Source organism: Arachis stenosperma, chromosome 1 (genome assembly GCF_014773155.1).
Source record: "Arachis stenosperma cultivar V10309 chromosome 1, arast.V10309.gnm1.PFL2, whole genome shotgun sequence".
Classification (NCBI taxonomy): domain Eukaryota; kingdom Viridiplantae; phylum Streptophyta; class Magnoliopsida; order Fabales; family Fabaceae; genus Arachis; species Arachis stenosperma.
Window position 1 is genome coordinate 98,487,495 of NC_080377.1, and position 8,646 is coordinate 98,496,140.

Sequence of the window (8,646 nt, forward strand, 5' to 3'; positions counted from 1 at the left end):
CAAGCAAACAAGGATTGATTTGAGTGATTTGTAGTAGACAGAATGTAAATTGCATGAATTATAAAGGGAGAGGGGTAATTGACTGAAAATTAAAGTGTAGAGAAATTAAAGAGGCTGAATCTTAAAGTGCAAGAAATATAAATTGCAGAAACTTAGATTGCAAGAAATGTAAATAACTGAATCTTAAAGTGCAAGAAATGTAAATTGCTTGAATCATAAAAGGAATTGGGAATTGGGATTGCAGAATTTAAACAAGCAGAAGTAAATTTCATTAAATAGAAGAGTAGAAGATGAATTGAATTGAAGTAGATCTCAAATAGTAAAGGTAGAATGCTTTGAAACGTAAAACAGAAAATGACTTGTGCTTAATTGCAGCAAAATAAAAGATGGTTGAAGATCCCAGGAGTGGAAGAGACTAGAAAATAAGTCTAGATCTTAAATCCTTTCTTGATCCAACAAGAACAATTGCAAAAGAAATAAAGAAAAGTAAATTGCAGGAAGAATAGAAGATGAAGCAGTAAACGGAAAGTGAAATTCAATTATGCAGAGAAAGTAAACAAAAGATCTCAAGGTGAGATTGAAACAGAAGTTCTTCAATTCTCCACCCAAGATCCAAAGCAAGAAACATAAAAAGTGCTCAAGCAAGAACAAGGAAGAAGAGAGATCAATTCTCCTTCCCAATTCTCTAAGATCTAAACTCAAAAGTAAAAACTCCAAAATGAAAGTTCAAAAAATTTTAAAGTGAGTCCAGAGGTAAAAGTAAAAGAAAAAATATTCAAGGTAAAGGTCCTAACTAAATCAAACTAGCTTCTATTTATACACTTTCTATTCTTGGATTTTAGAATTTGGGTGGGCTTAAAAGATGGGTGAAGAATTGAATTAAATTGGATTTTTAAGTGAATTTCCAGCCCAAGTGTTGCTCCCAGAAGGATGCTCTGCTCTTGTGGAGAGCGGAGCATTGAAGCTTATGTTGGAGATCCTTGTTGCGTGCCAAGGCTTGGAGAGGCATCAGGATAATGCTCTGCTCTTATGGAGAGCAGAGCAGTGTGTGTCTTGTGCGCTCCTTGCTTCCCTGGACCGTGTCATGATGCGTGCTTGTGTGCGCCAAGGAGTAGCGCTCTGCTCTCCTTGTGAGCAGAGCATTGGTGCTTCCAAGGGGAGGTCCCTGGTTCGATTCTTGCTGGGGACATTGCTTGGCTTTTTTTTTTCTTGGCACCAAAGTGGCTTTCTTTGCACCTGATTCACGCAAAAGGCTTGGCTTCCTAGAGACCCTTGGTTCGAAACTTGGTGGAGGAAGTTGTTGCATTTTTTCCTTGGTTTCCTTGGCACCAAAGTAGCGCCTAGGCCTTTTACTTCCTTGGAAGTCTTGTGTTCGAACCTTGGAAGTTGAAATGAAGCCAATTTTGGCTTGTTTTCCTTGCATTTGAGCGCTGCCCCCCTTCCTTCTTGTGATTGGGTTCGAAACCCATGGGGGGCATTTGGAGACATTTTCCTTCAATTTTCCTTCAAGAGAAGCCCGAAAATGCTCTCAAGGAGAGCGGAGCAATGTTCTTCCTCCCTTGTTTCTTGTTTCCCAAATTGTGCTCCGCTCTCAAGGGGAGCAGAGCATTGAGCCTTGTTTCCTTGGTCCATTGTTGTGCTTCCTTAAAAGAGTGCTCCGCTCCTGAAGAGAGCACTATGCTTCCTCCTTCCATGCGCCATGCTTCATTGTTTCCTTTGCCACACTCTTTTATTCTTTGGGCCACGCTTCTTAGGCCACGCTTTCTTATTTTCTTCTTTTCTTCACCTACAAATAATCAAAACAACCAATCAAAGTATCACCAAATTCACAAGGTTTATAAATCATTAAAAGTCAACTGAATTTAGCTTTAAACTTCATGATTTAGCATCAATTAAATGGTGGTTGTTTGATTCAAAGAAACCATGCATTTCCACTCTAAATTACTTACTTATAATGCAAGAAAGTGCATAAAAACTAGTGAAACAAGTGAAATTAGCTTGAAAAATAGGCATATGATGACTTGTCATCACAACACCAAACTTAAATCTTGCTTGTCCCCAAGCAAGCATCAAACATAAGAGGGAATGAAATGAAAAAGAGAAGCATGCATATCTGATGACAAGTCATTATATACCTATTTTTCTATGCTTTTTCATACAAGAAATTGATGATTTGTGCTTAAATATTGAATGCTTTTGTGCTTAAATGATATATTTGCTTGATCTTTTAATTTTATAAATCTTGTAGGAAATAAGAAGAAAAAGAAGCAAAGAAGCACAAAATAAGCTAAAAAGGAGAAAAAAAGAGCTTTGGGGTACACTTTGAAGTTGGAGCACACTTTGGAGCCTTAGGCCATGCTTTTAAAAGCATGGCCCATGACCAAATCAAAGGAGGAAGCAACCAGCACCCACACTGACCTGCTCTTGCCAAGGGCAGGGCAATATCGTGATGAAGCAAAGTGAGGTTGAAGCAAATTTTCGCTAAGTTAAATTTGGGGCGCTCACAACATGACCATGCCTACTTTAAAGGGCTATAACGTGAGCTACAGACGTCCAATTGATGTGCTTCTAGTTGCGTTGGAAAGCTGACATTTAGAGCTTTCCAACGATATATAGCAATCCATATTTGACGTACAATTGAGGCATAAGTGAAAGGCATCTTTAAGAGCAAAAAATAAGCGAAAATAAATCAAAGTGCTTCCACCAAGGTTCGAAGCTGGAGCCTCACTCCAAAGCAAAGTAGCGCTCATTATTCTGCTCTGCCCTCTTGGAGAGCAGGGCATTGTCGTGCTTCTCTTCATGAAAATTCAAGAAAAAATTGTAGCAACTTCCTCCACCAAGCTTCGTCCCAAGGATCTCTAGGAAGCCAAGCCTTATGCGTGAATTAGGTGCCAAGAAGAAAAAGCCAAGCAATGCACTCCATGGGATGCACTCCCCTTGGAAAGCTTTGCGCTGCCCACAAGGAGAGCAGAGCAACATTCCTTGGTGCATGGCACGCATGCTTGGACGCAAACAAAGGAGCTTGGGCATGCGCATCACAGCACGGGCAGAGGCAAGGCGTGCACAAGACACTGCTGCCCCGCTCTCCACAAGGGCAGGGCAATCCCCTGGTGCCCCTCCCACACTTGGCACGCAACATGCATCCCCACACAAAGCTTCACTGCTCTGCCCTCCACAAGAGTAGAGCAGCCTCCTGGGAGCAAACAATCATGGGCCAAAAATTCAACCAAAATTTCATTTAAATTCAATTCCTCACCAAATTGAATCAAGGCCAACCAAACCCATTTCTCCTCAAAACCAAAGCAAGCAAAGCCCACATCATCACTCAAAGGCACAAGAACAAGCTAGAATTAGGATTTTCATTTAATTTGTTTTTCATTTCAATTTTATTTTCATTTTGTAAAAAAGCCTATATAAAGGCATCACTCTCATTTCAGAAAAAAAGCTCCATTAAAAAGGCTAGCTCCACTAGGGAGCATTAGGAGTAGTAGTAGAGAGCTCTCTCTCTTTTAATTTTCCTTTCTGTTTAAATCTTGGATTGAGAAGTGAAGGAATTCTGTTTCATTCTCCCTCTGAGACTTCTCTTTGTTTGCCTTGCTGCATAATTTTAGTGAATTGCAATTTGAATCAAAGTTCTCTTACTGCTTTCATTTTCATTTTCTTCTTCAATCTGTCTGCTGTTGAATCAAGGAAGGGTTTGAGATCTAGACTTGTTTTCTAGTCTCTTTGATTCCTTGAGATCAATTTTATTTTGCAATTTAGCTGAGCTCTTTGCTACTCTTCTGTTTTTTTACTGCTTCATTGAAATTGTCAAATGCTCTTTGAGATTTGAGAATTTATCTCAGTCTTCTGCTATGTTTAATTTTCTGCAATTTCCTTTCCTGCATTCTGCACTTTCACATTTCTGTTCACATTGAGCTTGATTTAATTTCCTGCACATTTACATTTTCTGTAATTTAAATTTTCAGTTGCTTAATCTATTGCTTTCTTTAATTTCCAGCACCCAGCCCCCTTTACATTTGATTCAATTTACATTTCTTGTCATTTAAGATTTTGTCAATTTACCTTTCTTGCTCTTTAAGTTTCCTGCCATTTACATTCTGCGATTTAAGTTCATTGCTATTTACATTCTGCTGCAACAATTCTCACTCACCAATGTTAGCTTGACTAAACTAATCACCCACTAAAGTTGCTTGATCCATCAATCCCTGTGGGATCGACCTCACTCTTGTGAGTTATTACTACTTGATGCGACCAGGTACACTTGCCGGTTAGATCTATGTGTTGGAAATTCATTTTTCCACAAAACACCCATCAATATCCTTATTAAGCATATAATTGAACTTGGTTCATGGAGTTTTTATGCAGACAATGATAACTCAGTTATTGTTTGCTGTTACATAAGAGGTGTTTCCCTTAAAGGCTTATTAAACTTGCTGCTACAAGGCTTCATTTATGCTTGTTCCCTTGCTAACTTTTCTTTCTTCGTTTTGCTTAAAGAGCTTATTATTCATTGAAGGCTTGGTGGCAAATGTTGCAGCAGCCTTTGGCTTTATTTTTGCCCAACATTTCTTCACCACAGACACATGGCTAACCTTTTTCCTCCTAGGATCATTGATGCCCAGCATCTCTTTGGATAACTAAATGCTTTGTAATTAGGTTGCTCTTTATTGTGGGCTTTCAGTTGGCAATCCCAAATCAGTTGATCTAAGTGGCCAGGTTTTAAAATACTCCTCAGAACCTACTTGCCCAAGCATATCCTAACACAAAAGCGCCATAGGCATGTGTCCTAGGGTCCAAGCTATTGGTGCCTAGCCTTATTCTTTGTTTTTTCTTTGCCACTTTTGGCTTTTTCTTCTTCCTTTTCTTTCTGTTTTATTTTGTTCTCAAGGGATCATGACTTATACAAGCCTTTATGACAGCAAGCTAGTTCACACTTTAATGAAAATGACATTATGCAGCATTTATCTCATGAGTTATGCATTTAATCAAACACATACCACCACTAACTTCTATTCAAACTTATGCAACATTGGATATTTACTTTCTAATTCAAATATTTCTCTTTTATTCAGGCATATGGGAAACAAAACAACATTCAAAGCTAAGTGATGGATAACAAGTATCATGTGGATAAGCATTCTTGACAAACAATTCCACTTGCAACCAAATAAACACTTTAGCAAGACATACAAGAATTTCCAAATTAAAATGCTTCTTCAACAACAAGGATAAAGTGCAGACACAACCTTTTGGGTTGCAGCTTTTCATTCTTCCTCTTGTTGTATCCTTTTTGAGTCATAATGCAAATTGTCTTTAAATGTTGGCTAGTTTTCTGCATAATTCTCAAAAGTTGCTTGCTTCTCAAGCCCTTAAGTGAATGGTTAGTATGCATGAATTAAGTGTGTCTTTTGGATTTATTTTGGTGTGGGAACACTGATAAACCACTATTTCATGGTTTATCTTGTGCTCAATTGAGTGGATTTTATCAACTCTTTACCCACTTATTCATACTATTTGCATGGTTTTACATTTGCCTTCCTAATTATGTGCTTTGATTGAAAACATGCTTCTTTGGCCTTAAGTTCCCTATGTTTAATCATCTCTTATTACCATTAGATGCCTTGATATGTGTGTTAAGTGACTTCAGGGATTACAGGGCAGGAATGGTTTAGAGGATGGAAAGGAAGCATGCAAAAGGGGAAGCAATACAAGAAGTTGAAGGAACTGCAAAGCAGTCCAACCTGACCTCTTCGCACTCAAACGGTTATAACTTTTGCTACAGAGGTCCAAATGACGCGGTTCTAGTTGCGTTGGAAAGCTAAAGTTCGGGGCTTCGATTTGATATATAATATGCCATAGTGGCCCTGACACTAGGCGACGCGACCACGTGCTCCATGCGGCTGCGTCGCAGTGACGAAAAATCAGCGTGGCAGATTTCTTCTCCAGCGATTTCTGGGCTGTTTTCAACCCAGTTTTCGGGCCAGAAAACTCAGATTAAAGGCTATAAAGTAGAGGAATTGCATCCATTCAAATTATGCTCTCATAATTCATAATTTTAGTTTTAGATGTAGTTCTTAGAGAGAGAGGTTCTCTCCTCTCTCTTAGGATTAAGATTAGGATTAGAATTTATTTTAGGATTAGGATTTCTTATCACTTCAGGATTATTTCATCTTCAATTACAGGTTCAATGTTCCTTTTATTTATTTTCTCAATTTAATTTGTGGATTTCTATATTCAACTCAACTTCTTTATTTGGCTATAACTGCCCATGTTACATTTGATTGAGTTATTAATTTATGATTTTGAGGTATTTCAGATTGATGATTGCTGTCTTTTATTTATATAAATAATTTGGATTTTCCTGTTACCCTTTTGGCTTTGATTGAGTAATTGGTGACGCTTGAGCTGTCAAATAAAGCAATGGTTGAAATTGGGAGTTGCTAATTAATTTGAGTTCCAATAACTCTAGCCTTTCCAAAGGAAAGACTAGGACTTTAGGTATCAAATTAATTAGTCCACTTGACCTTCCTTTGTTTAGTAAAGGTTAACTAAGTGGGATTAAAATCCAATTCTCATCACAATTGATAAGGATAGGACTTCCAATTCTTATACCTTGCCAAGAGTTTATTTTACAGTTATTCATTTATTTTTATTGCTTTGAAAATATACCTGTGCCCATTGTCCAAATTCCAAAAACCCCAATTTTACCTTTTTCATAGCCAATAATAAGAACATACCTCCCTGCAATTCCTTGAGAAGACGACCCGAGGTTTAAATACTTCGGTTATCAATTTATTTAGGGGTTTGTTACTTGTGACAACCAAAACGTTTGCACGAAGGGATTTTTGTTGGTTTAGAAACTATATCTACAACGCAACTATTTTTATAAAATTCTTTACTAGCAAAAATCCTAACGTCAAACACCAAACTTAATTCCTTGCCACTGCCTCTGATGCAACAAGTTAACCTATTATGAATTCTCTTGGCCTTGCTAAAGGTTATGGAACTAAAAATTAGAAAACAGCCAACTGGTTAAATGAACTGTCTGATTGCTTGGAGCTAGCATTATGCAGAGAGTGAGAATGTGTCTTTAGATAAGATTTTGGTAGAACACCAAACTTAGAATCCTTCATTCTCTCTTAATTTGTTCTGGTGTGAAACACCAAACTTAGCTCCTTGCAATACATACCAATTGTTTAACCTTTTTATTGAAAAAGCTATGAAAAGAAAGTTACCTCAGGTTGGGTTGCCTCCCAACAAGCGCTCTTTTAATGTCACTAGCTTGACATCTTGTTCTTTGATCATGGAGGCTGAAAATCATAGTGCCTTAGCTTTTCTCCTCTTACTGTGAACTTCCTTCCGGTCTCCTCTTTGATGATCTCTAGGTGTTCAAGTAAAAGGATCCGGTTCACAGTATAGTGTTCAGATAATTATGGAGACACCTTCATTGCTTGGGTGTTTAACACCACTTTATCCCCTGGTGAAAAGCCTTCAGTAGGGATCTTCTTATTTCTCCACCCTCTTGGCCTCTTCTTCTTTTCTTTCTCAAGAGATACTCCCTGCCTTGGTGGTTCTTTATCTGGGATGTTGAATTTCTCATCTGGGGGTTTTGGATCTAGTTCCTCCTTGACTTCTTTGTTTTGTTGCACCATCTCTACTGCTTTCAAGCATGAATTTAGAAATCTTGGAGTTAACTCATTGACTGCCTCCTTCAAACTTTGATCTCGGGCCTTATCCTTCATAAAATCTTCTTCTTGAATGGGTTCATGCAAGGTTTTAAAAACATGGAATGCTAGATGCTCATCATGCACTCTCAGCAACAATTCCCCTTTTTCAACATCTATCAATGCTCTGCCCGTAGCTAGGAAAGGCCTTCCCAGGATGATGGGAGTGTCAGGGTCCTCTTCTATATCTGAGATAGCAAAGTCAACAAGGAGAAAAAATTTTTCCACTTTTACCAACACATTCTCCATAACTCCCAGTGCTTGCTTAGTGGATTTGTCACGCTCAAAAATTTTTAGTTTCCTCATTAGAGACAAAGGCATCAAGTTTATGCTTGCACCGAGGTCACAGAATGACTTCTCAATTGTTATGTTTCCTATGGTGCAAGGTATGTAAAAACTCCCAGGATCATCTTTCTTCTCTGGCAACTCTCTTTGGAGGATAGCACTACATTCCTTTGTCATCTCAGCAATCTGTCCTTCCTTCAGGGATCTTTTCTTTGTCAGCAATTCCTTCATGAATTTGGCATATAGTGGCATCTGTTCAAGTACTTCCAAGAAAGGAATATTGATGCTGAGTGTCTTGAATATGTCCAGGAATTTTGAGTATTGCTTATCCTCATTTTCCTTTTTAAACCTCTTAGGGTATGGAAGTTTGGGGACACAAGGATTCACTCCTTCCCTCTTCTCTTGTAGTTGTGATTCAAGGATATTCTTGTATCCCTTTGAAATTTGTGCATTTTTAGTTTCTTGATCCTCTTTACTTTTCCCTTCTGTCTCTTCTTGTGGAACTTCTCTGTTGTGTTTGTCCTGATTGATGGCTTCCTTCTTCATAGTCTTCTCACTTTCCACTGTGATTGCTTTGCACTCCTCCCATTTTGTGGCTTTTTCTTTGGTCCTTGGGTGTTCTTCAGTGACATTG